This window comes from Taudactylus pleione, unplaced genomic scaffold (assembly GCF_031769625.1).
Source record: "Taudactylus pleione unplaced genomic scaffold, aTauple2 ptg000100l, whole genome shotgun sequence".
Lineage (NCBI taxonomy): Eukaryota > Metazoa > Chordata > Amphibia > Anura > Myobatrachidae > Taudactylus > Taudactylus pleione.
Genome location: NW_028284502.1, coordinates 8,682,128 through 8,702,501, shown reverse-complemented (window position 1 = coordinate 8,702,501; position 20,374 = coordinate 8,682,128).

Sequence of the window (20,374 nt, the reverse complement as noted above, 5' to 3'; positions counted from 1 at the left end):
GATGGAATTGTCCTTGGGCCCTCCCACCCACCCTTATGTTGTATAAACAGGACATGCACACTTTAACAAACCAATCATTTCAGCGCCAGGGTCTGCCACACAACTGTGGCTGAAATGATTGGTTCGTTTGGGCCCCCACAAAACAAGCTGGCAATTAATCTGTCCCTGCACAAACTGGCTCTACGGAGGCAAGATGTCATCCTCATCCTCCTCATCCACCGATTCCTCACCCTCTTCAGTGTGTACATCCTCATCCTCACATAGTATTAATTTGTCCCCGCTGGAATCCACAACCACAGGTCCCTCTGTACGTTCTGGAGGCTGGTCTCCCTGGAAGAGTTGATAATTCATTTTATGAACATCATCTTCTCCACATTTTGTGGAAGCAACCTCCTACGCCTTTTGCTGACAAGGTTCCCGGCTGCACTAAACACTCTTTCGGAGTACACACTGGAGTGGGGGCAACTCAGGTAAAATAGAGCCAGTTTGTACAGGGACCTCCAAATTGCTTCTTTTTCCTGCCAGTACAGGTACGGGCTGTCTGACATGCCTACTTGGATGCTGTCACCAATGTAATCCTTTAACAGACAGACGCACGCTTGTCGCTGCTGCTTTGAGGATGCAAGTGCGGCTACAGCCCACACAATTCACAAAGACAGAAAAAAAAGAAGAATATTTTTATTGTTTGTGGAGCGCACTTTGAGGGTTACACCACCCTTTAACAGACAGACGCACGCTTGTTGCTGCTGCTTTGAGGATGCAAGTGCGGCTACAGCCCACACAATTCACAAAGACAGAAAAAAGAAGAAGAATATTTTTATTGTTTGTGTAGCACACTTTGAGGGTGTCACCACCCTTTAACAGACAGACGCACGCTTGTCGCTGCTGCTTTGAGGATGCAAGTGCAGCTACAGCCCACACAATTCACAAAGACAGAAAATAAAAGAAGAATATTTTTATTGTTTGTGTAGCACACTTTGAGGGTGTCACCACCCTTTAACAGACAGACGCACGCTTGTCGCTGCTGCTTTGAGGATGCAAGTGTGGCTACATCGCACACAAGTCACAAACACATTAAAAAAATAGTTTTTTATTTTTTGGAGCACTTTGAGAGTTACACCACCCTTTAACAGACAGACGCACGCTTGTCGCTGCTGCTTTGAGGATGCAAGTGCGGCTACAGCCCACACAATTCACAAAGACAGAAAAAAAATAACAATATTTTTATTGTTTGTGTAGCACACTTTGAGGGTGTCACCACCCTTTAACAGACAGATGCACGCTTGTCGCTGCTGCTTTGAGGACAGTATCATATGCAGTGACAATAGACTTGTCAGAAATTGTTGGCACGTCCTTCAGTCCGGACCAGATGTCCAAACCAGCCCTTGACTTATGACACAGGCGCACGCTTGGCGCTGCTACTATGTTGATGCACGTGCGGCTACATCGCACACAAGTCACAAACACATAAAAAAAATAGTTTTCTAGTTTTTGGAGCACTTTGAGGGTTACACCACCCTTTAACAGACAGACGCACGCTTGTCGCTGCTGCTTTGAGGATGCAAGTGCGGCTACAGCCCACACAATTCACAAAGACAGAAAAATGAAGAATATTTTTATTGTTTGTGTAGCACACTTTGAGGGTGTCACCACTCTTTAAGAGACAGACGCACGCTTGTCGCTGCTGCTTTGAGGATGCAAGTGCGGCTACAGCCCACACAATTCACAAAGACAGAAAAAAGAAGAATATTTTTATTGTTTGTGTAGCACACTTTGAGGGTGTCACCACCCTTTAACAGACAGACGCACGCTTGTCGCTGCTGCTTTGAGGATGCAAGTGCAGCTACATCGCACACAAGTCACAAACACATTAAAAAAAAAGTTTTTTATTTTTTGGAGCACTTTGAGAGTTACACCACACTTTAACAGACAGACGCACGCTTGTCGCTGCTGCTTTGAGGATGCAAGTGCGGCTACAGCCCACACAATTCACAAAGACAGAAAAAAAAATAACAATATTTTTATTGTTTGTGTAGCACACTTTGAGGTTGTCACCACCCTTTAACAGGCAGACGCACGCTTGTCGCTGCTGCTTTAAGGATGCAGGTGCGGCTACAGCCCACACATTTCACAAAGACAGAAAAAAAAGAACAATATTTTTATTGTTTGTGTAGCACACTTTGAGGGTGTCACCACCCTTTAACAGACAGATGCACGCTTGTCGCTGCTGCTTTAAGGATGCAGGTGCGGCTACAGCCCACACATTTCACAAAGACCAAAATAAAAAGAACAATATTTTTATTGTTTGTGTAGCACACTTTGAGGGTGTCACCACCCTTTAACAGACAGACGCACGCTTGTCGCTGCTGCTTTGAGGATGCAGGTGGAATCTAGACGGGATTTGGAACCGGGGACACACTACCTCCATCAATTGTCTAAATCCCACTGCACTAATTGCGGAAACCGGATGCACATCTAACACCAACATAGCAGTCAAGGCCTCAGTTATACGTTTTGCTTCAGGATGACTGCTGTCGTACTTCATCCTCATCGCTAGGGACTGTTGGAGGGTCAATTGTTTAGTAAAAGTAGTGATGTTCCTACTTCCTCTCTGGGATGATGAACAACTCCCAGCAGCAGCAACAGCACTAGGAGGAAGTGGTTCTTGATATTTCCCTATTTTATTTTTATCGGAGAAAGTTTGGTCCTCCATTTATGTTATATTGATATATACGTGCGGCTAAAGCGCACACAAACACAGAAAATATTTTTTTATTTTTGCTGGAGAGTAGTGCACTTTGTGGGTTACACCACCCTTTAAGAAATGAGCCAGGCGGCTCTTTACTTATGGGACACAGGCACACGCTTGGCGCTGCTCCTTTGTTGATGCACGTGCAGCCACAGTGCACACAAGTCACAAACACAGAAAATATATATTTTTTTGGTTTGGACTGGAGTGTACTTTGGGGGTTACAGCACCCTTTAATGGTCAAGCCAGCCGGCCCTTTACTTATGACACAGGCGCACGCTTGGCACTACTTTGTTGATGCGTGTGCGGCTACTGCGCACACAATTCACAAACACAGAAAAAATATTTTGTTATTTGGTTTGGAGTGTACTTTGGGGGTTACAGCACCCTTTAACGGTCAAGCCAGCCGGCCCTTTACTTATGACACAGGCGCACGTTTGGCACTAATTTGTTGATGCACGTGCGGCTAATGCTCACACAATTCACAAACACAGAAAATATTTTTTTTTTTGGTTTGGACTGGAGTGTACTTTGGGGGTTACAGCACCCTTTAACGGTCAAGCCAGCCGGCCCTTTACTTATGACACAGGCGCACGCTTGGCACTTCTTTGTTGATGCACGTGCGGCTACTGCGCACACAATTCACAAACACAGAAAATATATATTTTTTTGGTTTGGACTGGAGTGTACTTTGGGGGTTACAGCACCATTTAACGGTCAAGCCAGCCGGCCCTTTACTTATGACACAGGCGCACGCTTGGCACTACTTTGTTGATGCATGTGCGGCTACTGCGCACACAATTCACAAACACAGAAAATATTTTTTTTTTGGTTTGGACTGGAGTGTACTTTGGGGGTTACAGCACCCTTTAACGGTCAAGCCAGCCGGCCCTTTACTTATGACACAGGCGCACGCTTGGCACTACTTTGTTGATGCACGTGCGGCTACTGCGCACACAATTCACAAACACAGAAAATAATTTTTTTTTTGGCTTGGACTGGAGTGTACTTTGGCGGTTACAGCACCCTTTAACGGTCAAGCCAGCCGGCCCTTTACTTATGACACAGGCGCACGCTTGGCACTACTTTGTTGATGCACATGCGGCTACTGCGCACACAATTCACAAACACAGAAAATATATATTTTTTTGGTTTGGAGTGTACTTTGGGGGTTACAGCACCCTTTAACGGTCAAGCCAGCCGGCCCTTTACTTATGACACAGGCGCACGCTTGGCACTACTTTGTTGATGCACGTGCGGCTAATGCGCACACAATTCACAAACACACAAAAAATATAATTTTTTTAGCACTTGGGGGGAGCACCCCTGATGGACAGAGCACCCCCTGGACAACACTACAGCACCCCTTTAGGACTGGGACACTGCACAGGACTTTGGAGTGGACACAGCCCCTATGGAGAACTGACTGCACAACACAGTCCAGCCAGCCCCTATGGACTTTGAAGTAGTGGACACAGCCCCTATTAACAACAGCAGCACAGCACAACACAGCCAGCCCCTATGGACTTTGAAGTAGTGGACAACAGCAGCACAGCTCAGCACAGCACAGCACAACACTACTCTGCACTACACTACACTACACTACACAGCCCAGCCAGCCCTAACTCCCACCCTCCCTCTTTACTGTCCACAGCCGAGTGAGAAAATGGCGCCAACACGGGTACCTTATACAGGTTCCAAAACCCACGAGACTCGGAAGGCGGGATGATGACGTTTTGCCTCGATTTCAGATCCGAGTCAGGCGGGAAAAGTCGAGCCTGACTCGGATCTGCCTCGGATCGGGGGGGCTCGGGGGGGTTCGGATTTCAGAAATTCGAACCTGCTCACCCCTACTTCAGTCTATATGCCACTGTGTGCATTCTCCCCCCCGTTCAGTCTATATATCACTGTGTGTCTTCTCCCCCTTCAGTCTATATGTCACTGTGTGTCTTCTCCCCCCCTTCAGTCTATATGTCCCTGTGTGTCTTCTCCCCCCCTTCAGTCTATATGTCACTGTGTGTCTTCTCCCCCTTCAGTCTATATGTCACTGTGTGTCTTCTCCCCCCCTTCAGGCTATATGTCCCTGTGTGTATTCTCCACCCTTCAGTCTATATGTCTCTGAGTGTCTTCCCCCTCCCTTCAGTCTACATGTCACTGTGTGTCTTCTCCCTCTTCAGTCTATATGTCCCTGTGTGTCTTCTACCCCCCTTCAGTCTATATGTCTCTGTGTGTCTTCTCCCCCCTTCAGTCTAAATGTCCCTCTGTGTCTTTTCCCCCCTTGACTCTATATGTCTCTTTGTGTCTTCTCACCCCATTCAGTCTATATGTCACTGTGTGACTTCTCCCCCATTCAGTCTATATGTCACTGTATGTCTTCTCCCCCCCTTCAGTCTATATGTCCCAGTGTGTTTTCTCCCCCCCTTCAGTTTATATGCCACTGTGTGTCATCTCCCCCTTCAGTCTATATGTCACTGTGTGTTATCTCCCCCCTTCAGTCTATATGTCACTGTGTGTCTTCTCCCCACTTCAGTCTATGTGTCACTGTGTCTTCTCCCCCCCTTCAATCTATATGTCACTGTGTGTCTTCTCCCCCCTTCAGTCTATATGTCACTGTGTGTCTTCTCCCCCCCTTCAGTCTATATGTCACTGTATGTCTTCTCCCCCCCTTCAGTCTATATGTCCCTGTGTGTCTTCTTCCACCTTTCAGTCTATATGCCTCTGTGTGTCTTCCCCCCTTCAGTCTATATGTCCCTGTGTGTCTTCTCCCACCCCCTTCAGTCTATATGTCTCTGTGTGTCTTCTCACCCCCTTCAGTCTATATGTCTGTGTGTCTTCTCACCCCCTTCAGTCTATATGTCACTGTGTCTGCTCCCCCCCTTCAGTCTATATGTCCCTGTATGTCTTCTCCCCCCCTTCAGTCTATATGTCCCAGTGTGTTTTCTCCCCCCCTTCAGTTTATATGCCACTGTGTGTCATCTCCCCCTTCAGTCTATATGTCACTGTGTGTTATCTCCCCCCTTCAGTCTATATGTCACTGTGTGTCTTCTCCCCCCTTCAGTCTATATGTCTCTGAGTGTCTTCCCCCCCCTTCAGTCTACATGTCACTGTGTGTCTTCTCCCCCTTCAGTCTATATGTCCCTGTGTGTCTTCTCCTCCCCTTCAGTCTATATGTCTCTGTGTGTCTTCCCCCCCAATCAGTCTATATGTCCCTGTGTGTCTTCTCCCCCACTTCAGTCTAAATGTCACTGTGTGTCTTCTCCCCCCTTCTGTCTATATGTCACTGTGTGTCTTCTCCCTGCTTCAGTCTATATGTCCCTGTGTGTCTTCTCCTCCCCTTCAGTCTATATGTCTCTGTGTGTCTTCCCCCCCTTCAGTCTATATGTCCCTGTGTGTCTTCTCCCCACATTCAGTCTATATGTCTCTGTGTGTCTTCTCACCCCCTTCAGTCTATATGTCACTGTATGTCTTCTCCCCCCCTTCAGTCTATATGTCACTGTGTGTTTTCTCCCTGCTTCAGTCTATATGTCCCTGTGTGTCTTCTCCTCCCCTTCAGTCTATATGTCTCTGTGTGTCTTCCCCCCCCTTCAGTCTATATGTCCCAGTGTGTCTTCTCCCCCATTCAGTCTATATGCCACTGTGTGCTTTCTCCCCCCCTTCAGTCAATATGTCACTGTGTGTCTTCTCCCCCCTTCAGTCTAAATGTCACTGTGTGTCTTCTCCCCCCCTTCAGTCTATATGTCCCTGTGTGTCTTCTCCCCCCCTTCAGTCTATATGTCACTGTGTGTCTTCTCCCCCTTCAGTCTATATGTCACTGTGTGTCTTCTCCCCCCCTTCAGGCTATATGTCCCTGTGTGTATTCTCCACCCTTCAGTCTATATGTCTCTGAGTGTCTTCCCCCTCCCTTCAGTCTACATGTCACTGTGTGTCTTCTCCCCCTTCAGTCTATATGTCCCTGTGTGTCTACTACCCCCCTTCAGTCTATATGTCTCTGTGTGTCTTCTCCCCCCTTCAGTCTAAATGTCCCTGTGTGTCTTCTCCCCCCCTTCAGTCTATATGTCTCTGTGTATCGTCATCCCCCCATCAGTCTATATGTCCCTGTGTGTCTTCTCCCCCCTTCAGTCTATATGTCTCTTTGTGTCTTCTCACCCCATTCAGTCTATATGTATCTGTGTGTCTTCTCCCCCCTTCAGTCTATATGTCTCTGTATGTCTCCCCCCCCTTCAGTCTACCTGTCACTGTGTGTCTTCTCCCCCCTTGCAGTGTATATGTCTCTGTGTGTCTTCCCCCCCTTCAGTCTATATGTCCCTGTGTGTCTTCTCCCCCCCCTTCAGTCTATATGTCACTGTGTGTCTTCTCTCCCCCTTCAGTCTATATGTCACTGTGTGTCTTCTCCCCCCTTTCAGTCTATATGTCCCTGTGTGTCTTCCCCGCCCCCTTCAGTCTATATGTCTCTGTGTGTCTTCTCACATCCTTCAGTCTATATGTCACTGTGTGTCTTCTCCCCCCTTTAATCTATATGTCCCTGTTTGTCTTCTCCCCCCCTTCAGTCTATATGTCACTGTGTGTCTTCTCCCACCTTCAGTCTATATGTCACTGTATATCTTCACCCCCCCTTCAGTCTATATGCCACTGTGTGCTTTCTCCCCCCCTTCAGTCTATATGTCTCTGTGTGTCTTCTCCCCCTTTCAGTCTTTATGTCACTGTTTGTCTTCTCCCCCTTCAGTCTATATGTCACTGTGTGTCTTCTCCCCCCTTCAGTCTATATGTCACTTTGTGTCTTCTCCCCCCTTTCATTCTATATGTCTCTGAGTGTCTTCTCCCCCCTCAGTCTATATGTCACTGTGTGTCTTCCCCCCTTCAGTCTATATGTCCCTGTGTGTCTTCTCCCCCCCTTCAATCTATATGTCTCTGTGTGTCTTCCCCCCTTTCAATCTATATGTCACTGTGTGACTTCTCCCCCCCTTCAGTCTATATGTCCCTGTGTGTCTTCCCCGCCCCCTTCAGTCTATATTTCTCTGTGTGTCTTCTATCATCCTTCAGTCTATATGTCACTGTGTGTCTTCTCCCCCCTTCAATCTATATGTCCCTGTGTGTCTTCTCCCCCCCCTTCAGTCTAAATGTCTCTGTGTGTCGTCTCACCCCCTTCAGTCTATATGTCACTGTGTGTCTTCTCCCACTTCAGTCTATATGTCACTGTGTGTCTTCTCCCCCCTTCAGTCTAGGGGTGTGCACCGGCCACTTTTCGTGTTTTGTGTTTTGGTTTTGGATCTGGATCTTTCTTCGTGTTTTGGATCTGGATTGGTTTTGCCAAAACCACCCTTCCGTGTTTTGGGTTCTGGGTTTTGTGTTTTGGATCTGTATTTTTTTGAAAAAAAGCATAAAAACAGCTAAAATCACAGAATTTGTAGGTTTTTCTGCTCCTATGCTATTATTAACCTCAATAACCTTAATTTCCATTCTTTCCAGTCTATTCTGAACACCTCACACCTCACAATAGTGTTTTTATGTCCAAAAGGTTGCACCGAGGTAGCTGGATGACTATGCTAAGCGTCACGAGTGGGCGGCACAAACACGTGACCCAAACTGTACATAATGCAAAGAAAAAAAAGAGGAGCAAGATGGAATTGTCCTTGGGCCCTCCCACCCACCCTTATGTTGTATAAACAGGACATGCACACTTTAACAAACCAATCATTTCAGCGCCAGGGTCTGCCACACAACTGTGGCTGAAATGATTGGTTCGTTTGGGCCCCCACAAAACAAGCTGGCAATTAATCTGTCCCTGCACAAACTGGCTCTACGGAGGCAAGATGTCATCCTCATCCTCCTCATCCACCGATTCCTCACCCTCTTCAGTGTGTACATCCTCATCCTCACATAGTATTAATTTGTCCCCGCTGGAATCCACAACCACAGGTCCCTCTGTACGTTCTGGAGGCTGGTCTCCCTGGAAGAGTTGATAATTCATTTTATGAACATCATCTTCTCCACATTTTGTGGAAGCAACCTCCTACGCCTTTTGCTGACAAGGTTCCCGGCTGCACTAAACACTCTTTCGGAGTACACACTGGAGTGGGGGCAACTCAGGTAAAATAGATCCAGTTTGTACAGGGACCTCCAAATTGCTTCTTTTTCCTGCCAGTACAGGTACGGGCTGTCTGACATGCCTACTTGGATGCTGTCACCAATGTAATCCTTTAACAGACAGACGCACGCTTGTCGCTGCTGCTTTGAGGATGCAAGTGCGGCTACAGCCCACACAATTCACAAAGACAGAAAAAAAAGAATATTTTTATTGTTTGTGGAGCGCACTTTGAGGGTTACACCACCCTTTAACAGACAGACGCACGCTTGTTGCTGCTGCTTTGAGGATGCAAGTGCGGCTACAGCCCACACAATTCACAAAGACAGAAAAAAGAAGAAGAATATTTTTATTGTTTGTGTAGCACACTTTGAGGGTGTCACCACCCTTTAACAGACAGACGCACGCTTGTCGCTGCTGCTTTGAGGATGCAAGTGTGGCTACATCGCACACAAGTCACAAACACATTAAAAAAATAGTTTTTTATTTTTTGGAGCACTTTGAGAGTTACACCACCCTTTAACAGACAGACGCACGCTTGTCGCTGCTGCTTTGAGGATGCAAGTGCGGCTATAGCCCACACAATTCACAAAGACAGAAAAAAAATAACAATATTTTTATTGTTTGTGTAGCACACTTTGAGGGTGTCACCACCCTTTAACAGACAAATGCATGCTTGTCGCTGCTGCTTTGAGGACAGTATCATATGCAGTGACAGTAGACTTGTCAGAAATTGTTGGCACGTCCTTCAGTCCGGACCAGATGTCCAAACCAGCCCTTGACTTATGACACAGGCGCACGCTTGGCGCTGCTACTATGTTGATGCACGTGCGGCTACATCGCACACAAGTCACAAACACATAAAAAAAATAGTTTTCTAGTTTTTGGAGCACTTTGAGGATTACACCACCCTTTAACAGACAGACGCACGCTTGTCGCTGCTGCTTTGAGGATGCAAGTGCGGCTACAGCCCACACAATTCACAAAGACAGAAAAAAGAAGAATATTTTTATTGTTTGTGTAGCACACTTTGAGGGTGTCACCACTCTTTAACAGACAGACGCACGCTTGTCGCTGCTGCTTTGAGGATGCAAGTGCGGCTACAGCCCACACAATTCACAAAGACAGAAAAAAGAAGAATATTTTTATTGTTTGTGTAGCACACTTTGAGGGTGTCACCACCCTTTAACAGACAGACGCACGCTTGTCGCTGCTGCTTTGAGGATGCAAGTGCAGCTACATCGCACACAAGTCACAAACACATTAAAAAAATTGTTTTTTATTTTTTGGAGCACTTTGAGAGTTACACCACACTTTAGCAGACAGACGCACGCTTGTCGCTGCTGCTTTGAGGATGCAAGTGCGGCTACAGCCCACACAATTCACAAAGACAGAAAAAAAAATAACAATATTTTTATTGTTTGTGTAGCACACTTTGAGGGTGTCACCACCCTTTAACAGACAGACGCACGCTTGTCGCTGCTGCTTTAAGGATGCAGGTGCGGCTACAGCCCACACATTTCACAAAGACAGAAAAAAAAGAACAATATTTTTATTGTTTGTGTAGCACACTTTGAGGGTGTCACCACCCTTTAACAGACAGACGCACTCTTGTCGCTGCTGCTTTAAGGATGCAGGTGCGGCTACAGCCCACACATTTCACAAAGACCAAAATAAAAAGAACAATATTTTTATTGTTTGTGTAGCACACTTTGAGGGTGTCACCACCCTTTAACAGACAGACGCACGCTTGTCGCTGCTGCTTTGAGGATGCAGGTGGAATCTAGACGGGATTTGGAACCGGGGACACACTACCTCCATCAATTGTCTAAATCCCACTGCACTAATTGCGGATACCGGACGCACATCTAACACCAACATAGCAGTCAAGGCCTCAGTTATACGTTTTGCTTCAGGATGACTGCTGTCGTACTTCATCCTCATCGCTAGGGACTGTTGGAGGGTCAATTGTTTAGTAAAAGTAGTGATGTTCCTACTTCCTCTCTGGGATGATGAACAACTCCCAGCAGCAGCAACAGCACTAGGAGGAAGTGGTTCTTGATATTTCCCTATTTTATTTTTATCGGAGAAAGTTTGGTCCTCCATTTATGTTATATTGATATATACGTGCGGCTAAAGCGCACACAAACACAGAAAATATTTTTTTATTTTTGCTGGAGAGTAGTGCACTTTGTGGGTTACACCACCCTTTAAGAAATGAGCCAGCCGGCTCTTTACTTATGGGACACAGGCACACGCTTGGCGCTGCTCCTTTGTTGATGCACGTGCAGCCACAGTGCACACAAGTCACAAACACAGAAAATATATATTTTTTTGGTTTGGACTGGAGTGTACTTTGGGGGTTACAGCACCCTTTAACGGTCAAGCCAGCCGGCCCTTTACTTATGACACAGGCGCACGCTTGGCACTACTTTGTTGATGCGTGTGCGGCTACTGCGCACACAATTCACAAACACAGAAAAAATATTTTGTTATTTGGTTTGGAGTGTACTTTGGGGGTTACAGCACCCTTTAACGGTCAAGCCAGCCGGCCCTTTACTTATGACAAAGGCGCACGCTTGGCACTAATTTGTTGATGCATGTGCGGCTAATGCTCACACAATTCACAAACACAGAAAATATATATTTTTTTGGTTTGGACTGGAGTGTACTTTGGGGGTTACAGCACCCTTTAACGGTCAAGCCAGCCGGCCCTTTACTTATGACACAGGCGCACGCTTGGCACTTCTTTGTTGATGCACGTGCGGCTACTGCGCACACAATTCACAAACACAGAAAATATTTTTTTTTTGGTTTGGACTGGAGTGTACTTTGGGGGTTACAGCGCCCTTTAACGGTCAAGCCAGCCGGCCCTTTACTTATGACACAGGCGCACGCTTGGCACTACTTTGTTGATGCACGTGCGGCTACTGCGCACACAATTCACAAACACAGAAAATAATTTTTTTTTTGGCTTGGACTGGAGTGTACTTTGGGGGTTACAGCACCCTTTAACGGTCAAGCCAGCCGGCCCTTTACTTATGACACAGGCGCACGCTTGGCACTACTTTGTTGATGCACATGCGGCTACTGCGCACACAATTCACAAACACAGAAAATATATATTTTTTTGGTTTGGAGTGTACTTTGGGGGTTACAGCACCCTTTAACGGTCAAGCCAGCCGGCCCTTTACTTATGACACAGGCGCACGCTTGGCACTACTTTGTTGATGCACGTGCGGCTAATGCGCACACAATTCACAAACACACAAAAAATATAATTTTTTTAGCACTTGGGGGGAGCACCCCTGATGGACAGAGCACCCCCTGGACAACACTACAGCACCCCTTTAGGACTGGGACACTGCACAGGACTTTCGAGTGGACACAGCCCCTATGGAGAACTGACTGCACAACACAGTCCAGCCAGCCCCTATGGACTTTGAAGTAGTGGACACAGCCCCTATTAACAACAGCAGCACAGCACAACACAGCCAGCCCCTATGGACTTTGAAGTAGTGGACAACAGCAGCACAGCTCAGCACAGCACAGCACAACACTACTCTGCACTACACTACACTACACTACACAGCCCAGCCAGCCCTAACTCCCACCCTCCCTTTTCACTGTCCACAGCCGAGTGAGAAAATGGTGCCAACACGGGTACCTTATACAGGTTCCAAAACCCGCGAGACTCGGAAGGCGGGATGATGACGTTTTGCCTCGATTTCAGATCCGAGTCAGGCGGGAAAAGTCGAGCCTGACTCGGATCTGCCTCGGATCGGGGGGGCTCGGGGGGGTTCGGATTTCAGAAATTCGAACCCGCTCACCCCTACTTCAGTCTATATGCCACTGTGTGCATTCTCCCCCCCCGTTCAGTCTATATATCACTGTGTGTCTTCTCCCCTTCAGTCTATATGTCACTGTGTGTCTTCTCCCCCCCTTCAGTCTATATGTCCCTGTGTGTCTTCTCCCCCCCTTTAGTCTATATGTCACTGTGTGTTTTCTCCCCCTTCAGTCTATATGTCACTGTGTGTCTTCTCCCCCCCTTCAGTCTATATGTCCCTGTGTGTATTCTCCACCCTTCAGTCTATATGTCTCTGAGTGTCTTCCCCCTCCCTTCAGTCTACATGTCACTGTGTGTCTTCTCCCTCTTCAGTCTATACGTCCCTGTGTGTCTTCTACCCCCCTTCAGTCTATATGTCTCTGTGTGTCTTCTCCCCCCTTCAGTCTAAATGTCCCTCTGTGTCTTTTCCCCCCTTGACTCTATATGTCTCTTTGTGTCTTCTCACCCCATTCAGTCTATATGGCACTGTGTGACTTCTCCCCCATTCAGTCTATATGTCACTGTATGTCTTCTCCCCCACTTCAGTCTAAATGTCACTGTGTGTCTTCTCCCCGCTTCAGTCTATATGTCCCAGTGTGTTTTCTCCCCCCCTTCAGTTTATATGCCACTGTGTGTCATCTCCCCCTTCAGTCTATATGTCACTGTGTGTTATCTCCCCCCTTCAGTCTATATGTCACTGTGTGTCTTCTCCCCCCTTCAGTCTATGTGTCACTGAGTCTTCTCCCCCCCTTCAATCTATATGTCACTGTGTGTCTTTTCCTCCCTTCAGTCTATATGTCACTGTGTGTCTTCTCCCCCCCTTCAGTCTATATGTCACTGTATGTCTTCTCCCCCCCTTCAGTCTATATGTCCCTGTGTGTCTTCTCCCCCCTTTCAGTCTATACGCCTCTGTGTGTCTTCCCCCCTTCAGTCTATATGTCCCTGTGTGTCTTCTCCCACCCCCTTCAGTCTGTATGTCTCTGTGTGTCTTCTCACCCCCTTCAGTCTATATGTCACTGTGTCTTCTCCCCCCCTTCAATCTATATGTCACTGTGTGTCTTCTCCCCCCTTCAGTCTATATGTCACTGTGTGTCTTCTCCCCCCCTTCAGTCTATATGTCACTGTATGTCTTCTCCCCCCCTTCAGTCTATATGTCCCTGTGTGTCTTCTTCCCCCTTTCAGTCTATATGCCTCTGTGTGTCTTCCCCCCTTCAGTCTATATGTCCCTGTGTGTCTTCTCCCACCCCCTTCAGTCTATATGTCTCTGTGTGTCTTCTCACCCCCTTCAGTCTATATGTCTGTGTGTCTTCTCACCCCCTTCAGTCTATATGTCACTGTGTCTTCTCCCCCCCTTCAGTCTATATGTCCCTGTGTGTATTCTCCACCCTTCAGTCTATATGTCTCTGAGTGTCTTCCCCTCCCTTCAGTCTACATGTCACTGTGTGTCTTCTCCCCCTTCAGTCTATATGTCCCTGTGTGTCTTCTACTCCCCTTCAGTCTATATGTCTCTGTGTGTCTTCCCCCCCAATCAGTCTATATGTCCCTGTGTGTCTTCTCCCCCACTTCAGTCTAAATGTCACTGTGTGTCTTCTCCCCGCTTCAGTCTATATGTCACTGTGTGTCTTCTCACCCCATTCAGTCTATATGCCACTGTCTGTCTTCTCCCCCCTTCTGTCTATATGTCACTGTGTGTCTTCTCCCTGCTTCAGTCTATATGTCCCTGTGTGTCTTCTCCTCCCCTTCAGTCTATATGTCTCTGTGTGTCTTCCCCCCCCTTCAGTCTATATGTCCCTGTGTGTCCTCTCCCCACATTCAGTCTATATGTCTCTGTGTGTCTTCTCACCCCCTTCAGTCTATATGTCACTGTGTGTCTTCTCCCCCCCTTCAGTCTATATGTCACTGTGTGTCTTCTCCCTGCTTCAGTCTATATGTCCCTGTGTGTCTTCTCCTCCCCTTCAGTCTATATGTCTCTGTGTGTCTTCCCCCCCTTCAGTCTATATGTCCCAGTGTGTCTTCTCCCCCCATTCAGTCTATATGCCACTGTGTGCTTTCTCCCCCCCTTCAGTCAATATGTCACTGTGTGTCTTCTCCCCCCTTCAGTCTAAATGTCACTGTGTGTCTTCTCCCCCCCTTCAGTCTATATGTCCCTGTGTGTCTTCTCCCCCCCTTCAGTCTATATGTCACTGTGTGTCTTCTCCCCCTTCAGTCTATATGTCACTGTGTGTCTTCTCCCCCCCTTCAGGCTATATGTCCCTGTGTGTATTCTCCACCCTTCAGTCTATATGTCTCTGAGTGTCTTCCCCCTCCCTTCAGTCTACATGTCACTGTGTGTCTTCTCCCCCTTCAGTCTATATGTCCCTGTGTGTCTACTACCCCCCTTCAGTCTATATGTCTCTGTGTGTCTTCTCCCCCCTTCAGTCTAAATGTCCCTGTGTGTCTTCTCCCACCTTTCAGTCTATATGTCTCTGTGTATCGTCGTCCCCCCATCAGTCTATATGTCCCTGTGTGTCTTCTCCCCCCTTCAGTCTATATGTCTCTTTGTGTCTTCTCACCCCATTCAGTCTATATGTCACTGTGTGACTTCTCCCCCATTCAGTCTATTTGTCACTGTATGTCTTCTCCCCCCCTTCAGTCTATATGTCCCAGTGTGTTTTCTCCCCCCCATCAGTTTATATGCCACTGTGTGTCATCTCCCCCTTCAGTCTATATGTCACTGTGTGTTATCTCCCCCCTTCAGTCTATATGTCACTGTGTGTCTTCTCCCCCCATCAGTCTATGTGTCACTGTGTCTTCTACCCCCCTTCAATCTATATGTCACTGTGTGTCTTCTCCCCCCTTCAGTCTATATGTCACTGTGTGTCTTCTCCCCCCTTCAGTCTATATGTCACTGTATGTCTTCTCCCCCCATCAGTCTATATGTCCCTGTGTGTCTTCTCCCCCCTTTCAGTCTATATGCCTCTGTGTGTCTTCCCCCCTGCAGTCTATATGTCCCTGTGTGTCTTCTCCCACCCCCTTCAGTCTATATGTCTCTGTGTGTCTTCTCACCCCCTTCAGTCTATATTTCTCTGTGTGTCTTCTCACCCCCTTCAGTCTATATGTCACTGTGTGTCTTCTCCCCCCTTCAGTCTATATGTCCCTGTGTGTATTCTCCACCCTTCAGTCTATATGTCTCTGAGTGTCTTCCCACCCTTCAGTCTACATGTCACTGTGTGCCTTCTCCCCCTTCAGTCTATATGTCCCTGTGTGTCTTCTCCTCCCCTTCAGTCTATATGTCTCTGTGTGTCTTCCCCCCATCAGTCTATATGTCCCTGTGTGTCTTCTCCCCCACTTCAGTCTAAATGTCACTGTGTGTCTTCTCCCCCCTTCAGTCTATATGTCACTGTGTGTCTTCTCCCCCCATTCAGTCTATATGCCACTGTCTGTCTTCTCCCCCCTTCTGTCTATATGTCACTGTGTGTCTTCTCCCTGCTTCAGTCTATATGTCCCTGTGTGTCTTCTCCTCCCCTTCAGTCTATATGTCTCTGTGTGTCTTCTCCCTCTTCAGTCTATATGTCACTGTGTGTCTTCTCCCCCCCTTCAGGCTATATGTCCCTGTGTGTATTCTCCACCCTTCAGTCTATATGTCTCTGAGTGTCTTCCCCCTCCCTTCAGTCTACATGTCACTGTGTGTCTTCTCCCCCTTCAGTCTATATGTCCCTGTGTGTCTTCTACCCCCCTTCAGTCTATATTTCTCTGTGTGTCTTCTCCCCCCTTCAGTCTAAATGTCCCTGTGTGTCTTCTCCCCCCCTTCAGTCTATATGTCTCTGTGTATCGTCGTCCCCCATCAGTCTATATGTCCCTGTGTGTCTTCTCCCCCCTTCAGTCTATATGTCTCTTTGTGTCTTCTCACCCCATTCAGTCTATATTTCACTGTGTGACTTCTCCCCCATTCAGTCTATATGTCACTGTATGTCTTCTCCCCCCCTTCAGTCTATATGTCCCAGTGTGTTTTCTCCCCCCCTTCAGTTTATATGCCACTGTGTGTCATCTCCCCCTTCAGTCTATATGTCACTGTGTGTTATCTCCCCCCTTCAGTCTATATGTCACTGTGTGTCTTCTCCCCCCTTCAGTCTATGGGTCACTGTGTCTTCTCCCCCCCTTCAATCTATATGTCACTGTGTGTCTTCTCCCCCCTTCAGTCTATATGTCACTGTGTGTCTTCTCCCCCCCTTCAGTCTCTATGTCACTGTATGTCTTCTCCCCCCCATCAGTCTATATGTCCCTGTGTGTCTTCTCGCCCCTTTCAGTCTATATGCCTCTGTGTGTCTTCCCCCCTTCAGTCAATATGTCCCTGTGTGTCTTCTCCCACCCCCTTCAGTCTATATGTCTCTGTGTGTCTTCTCACCCCCTTCAGTCTATATTTCTCTGTGTGTCTTCTCACCCCCTTCAGTCTATATGTCACTGTGTGTCTTCTCCCCCCCTTCAGTCTATATGTCCCTGTGTGTATTCTCCACCCTTCAGTCTATATGTCTCTGAGTGTCTTCCCCCCCTTCAGTCTACATGTCACTGTGTCTTCTCCCCCCCACTTCAGTCTATATGTCCCTGTGTGTCTTCTCCCACCTTCAGTCTACATGTCACTGTGTGTCTTCTCCCCCCTTCAGTGAATTTGTCCCTGTGTGTCTTCTCCCCCCTTCAGTCTATATGTCTCTGTGTGTCTTCTCCCCCCTTCAGTCTACATGTCACTGTGTGTCTTCTCCCCCCTTCAGTGTATATGTCCCTGTGTGTCTTCTCCCCCCCCTTCAGTCTATATGGCTCTGTGTGTCTTCTCCCCCATCAGTCTATATGTCCCTGTGTGTTTTCTTCCCCCCTTCGGTCTGTATGTCACTGTATGTCTTCTCCCCCCCTTCAGTCTATATGTCACTGTGTGTCTTCTCCCCCCCTTCAGTCTATATGTCACTGTGTGTCTTCTCCCCCCCTTCAGTCTATATGTCACTGTGTGTCTTCTCCCCCCCTTCAGTCTATATGTCACTGTGTGTCTTCTCCCCCTTCAGTCTATATGTCACTGTCTGTCTTCTCCCCCCCTTCAGTCTATATGTCCCTGTGTGTCTTCTCCCCCCCTTCAGCCTATATGTCACTGTGTGTCTTCTCCCCCCCTTCAGTCTACATGTCACTGTGTGTCTTCTCCCCCATTCAGTCTATATGTCACTGTGTGTCTTCTCCCCCCTTCAGTCTATGTGTCACTCTATGTCTTCTCCCCCCCTTCAGACTACATGTCACTGGGTCTTCTCCCCCCCCCCTTCAGTCTATATGTCCCTGTGTGTCTTCTCCCCCCTTCAGTCTACATGTCTCTGTGTGTCTTCTCCCCCCTTCAGTCTATATGTCCCTGTGGGTCTTCTCCCCCCCCTTCTGTCTACATGCCACTGTGTGTCTTCTCCCCCCTTCAATCTATATGTCACTGTGTGTCTTCTCCCCCCTTCAGTCTATATGTCACTGTGTGTCTTCTCCCCCCCTTCAGTCTATATGTCACTGTATGTCTTCTCCCCCACTTCAGTCTATATGTCCCTGTGTGTCTTCTCCGCCCTTTCAGTCTATATGCTTCTGTGTGTCTTCCCCCCTTCAGTCTATATGTCCCTGTGTGTCTTCTCCCACCCCTTCAGTCTATATGTCTCTGTGTGTCTTCTCACCGCCTTCAGTCTATATGTCACTGTGCCTTCTCCCCCCCTTCAATCTATATGTCACTGTGTGTCTTCTCCCCCCTTAAGTCTATATGTCACTGTGTGTCTTCTCCCCCCCTTCAGTCTATATGTCACTGTATGTCGTCTCCCCCCCTTCAGTCTATATGTCTCTGTGTGTCTTCTCCCCCCTTTCAGTCTATTTGCCTCTGTGTGTCTTCCCCCCTTCAGTCTATATGTCCCTGTGTGTCTTCTCCCACCCCCTTCAGTCTATATGTCTCTGTGTGTCTTCTCACCCCCTTCAGTCTATATGTCTGTGTGTCTTCTCACCCCCTTCAGTCTATATGTCACTGTGTCTTCTCCCCCCCCTTCAGTCTATATGTCCCTGTGTGTATTCTCCACCCTTCAGTCTATATGTCTCTGAGTGTCTTCCCCCCCTTCAGTCTACATGTCACTGTGTCTTCTCCCCCCCACTTCAGTCTATATGTCCCTGTGTGTCTTCTCCCACCTTCAGTCTACATGTCACTGTGTGTCTTCTCCCCCCTTCAGTGTATTTGTCCCTGTGTGTCTTCTCCCCCCTTCAGTCTATATGTCTCTGTGTGTCTTCTCCCCCCTTCAGTCTACATGTCACTGTGTGTCTTCTCCCCCCTTCAGTGTATATGTCCCTGTGTGTCTTCTCCCCCCCCTTCAGTCTATATGGCTCTGTGTGTCTTCTCCCCCCATCAGTCTATATGTCCCTGTGTGTCTTCTTCCCCCCTTCGGTCTGTATGTCACTGTATGTCTTCTCCCCCCCTTCAGTCTATATGTCACTGTGTGTCTTCTCCCCCCCTTCAGTCTATATGTCACTGTGTGTCTTCTCCCCCCCCTTCAGTCTATATGTCACTGTGTGTCTTCTCCCCCGCTTCAGTCTATATGTCACTGTGTGTCTTCTCCCCCTTCAGTCTATATGTCACTGTCTGTCTTCTCCCCCCCTTCAGTCTATATGTCCCCTGTGTGTCTTCTCCCCCCCTTCAGCCTATATGTCACTGTGTGTCTTCTCCCCCCCTTCAGTCTACATGTCACTGTGTGTCTTCTCCCCCCTTCAGTCTATATGTCACTGTGTGTCTTCTCCCCCCTTCAGTCTATGTGTCACTCTATGTCTTCTCCCCCCCTTCAGACTACATGTCACTGGGTCTTCTCCCCCCCCCTTCAGTCTATATGTCCCTGTGTGTCTTCTCCCCCCTTCAGTCTACATGTCTCTGTGTGTCTTCTCCCCCCCTTCAGTCTATATGTCCCTGTGGGTCTTCTCCCCCCCCTTCTGTCTACATGCCACTGTGTGTCTTCTCCCCCCTTCAATCTATATGTCACTGTGTGTCTTCTCCCCCCTTCAGTCTATATGTCACTGTGTGTCTTCTCCCCCCCTTCAGTCTATATGTCACTGTATGTCTTCTCCCCCACTTCAGTCTATATGTCGCTGTGTGTCTTCTCCGCCCTTTCAGTCTATATGCTTCTGTGTCTCTTCCCCCCTTCAGTCTATATGTCCCTGTGTGTCTTCTCCCACCCCTTCAGTCTATATGTCTCTGTGTGTCTTCTCACCGCCTTCAGTCTATATGTCACTGTGCCTTCTCCCCCCCTTCAATCTATATGTCACTGTGTGTCTTCTCCCCCCTTAAGTCTATATGTCACTGTGTGTCTTCTCCCCCCCTTCAGTCTATATGTCACTGTATGTCGTCTCCCCCCCTTCAGTCTATATGTCTCTGTGTGTCTTCTCCCCCCTTTCAGTCTATTTGCCTCTGTGTGTCTTCCCCCCTTCAGTCTATATGTCCCTGTGTGTCTTCTCCCACCCCCTTCAGTCTATATGTCTCTGTGTGTCTTCTCACCCCCTTCAGTCTATATGTCTGTGTGTCTTCTCACCCCCTTCAGTCTATATGTCACTGTGTCTTCTCCCCCCCTTCAGTCTATATGTCCCTGTGTGTATTCTCCACCCTTCAGTCTATATGTCTCTGAGTGTCTTCCCCCCCCTTCAGTCTACATGTCACTGTGTGTCTTCTCCCCCTTCAGTCTATATGTCCCGGTGTGTCTTCTAC